Source organism: Ischnura elegans, chromosome 3 (genome assembly GCF_921293095.1).
Source record: "Ischnura elegans chromosome 3, ioIscEleg1.1, whole genome shotgun sequence".
In the NCBI taxonomy this organism is placed as follows: domain Eukaryota; kingdom Metazoa; phylum Arthropoda; class Insecta; order Odonata; family Coenagrionidae; genus Ischnura; species Ischnura elegans.
In genome coordinates this window covers 13,005,269-13,006,595 of record NC_060248.1, presented here as the reverse complement: position 1 = coordinate 13,006,595, position 1,327 = coordinate 13,005,269, and positions in this window count along the sequence as shown.

The following is a 1,327-nucleotide window of genomic DNA, read 5'->3' as shown; positions in this document are numbered from 1 at the left end:
CCTCAATTTCCACGTTTCCGCACCGTAGAGAGTTACACTCCAGATCAAACTCTTCAATAACCTTTCCTTTGAACTCTTACATAACGATCCTCTCAGAAGCTCCTTCCTGTTCATGAACGCCTCCTTTGCTAATGCAATTCTCTTCCTGATGTCCTTACTACTGTATCCGTTTTCCTCTAACGTACTGCCTAAATAGTTGAACTGCTCAACCTGCTCAAATTTTTCACCACCCACCTTTATCTTGAGTCTCACATTTCTCGCTCGTGATGCTTTACAAAACCTCATTACCTTAGTTTTCTTGTGATCAATCTGTTAAGATTTCCATGAAATATATATTTCGTATATTCGCGGACAATGCCATTTTTTTTATCAACAGAAAAAAGTATCTATGTACTTTTTTGTAGTCAAGGGTTTGTTGTTTTACTTTGTTGTGACTCTTTAAAAGTGGTTGAAGAATAAAACTTGAAGTAGATAGTTGATCCTGTTTTTTCTCCGGACTAACTGTCGAAGCTTTCATAGTGGCACGAAGATTTCGTCCACTGGTTACCGAAACAAATATTTTTTGTCAGGTTATGGACCCAGCAGGCATAAGTGCGGAGAATTAAACGTGTTGGTGAAGAAGACTATCGTTTGAGCAAACGGTGATAAACTTCGAGTACAAATCAACCAGAGTCTGGCTTGGAATAACTCGTCGAACTCGTAAAAAGAAAAAGAGAGGAACGATGCCCGGACGGCGGCAAAATCAAATGATGGATAGCGAGTCAGCCCAGGGGCAGTTACCTGTGGCTGATAAACTTGAAGGGCCGAACTATTACGAGTGGACACTAGGAATGAAGGGGTTATTCTTAAAAGCTCAATGCATTGAAGCTATCAAAGGTTTTGAAGAGTGGACGATAGAAGAGAACGGTGTGTTAGTCGCGGCAGATCCGCCGGATTATGAGGTGAAACGGAGGAAAAGGCTGGACAACACATGTCTGGGACTCATCTATTGTAACGTTCAGAAGACTTTTCTGGAGCATGTGGACGCCTGCGATAATGCTAAGGCAGCGTGGGAAGCGTTGGAGACCATGTGCACGAGTTACGGCCGCTCTGAGCTATGCAGCTTCAATCGAGCTATGTGGAACACACAAAAGACTAAGGAGATGAGTATTCATCAATATGTTGCCATAATAAACGATTATCGCAGGAAAATCAAGAAATGTGGTATGGAAATTGATGATGATATGCTAGCTAATGTATATCTAAACGGCCTTCCATCTGATTGGAAGTTTTTTGTCCAGAGTTATCGGAAAGGGAAATTAGTCTCAAGAGAAGTATTGGGTGACAT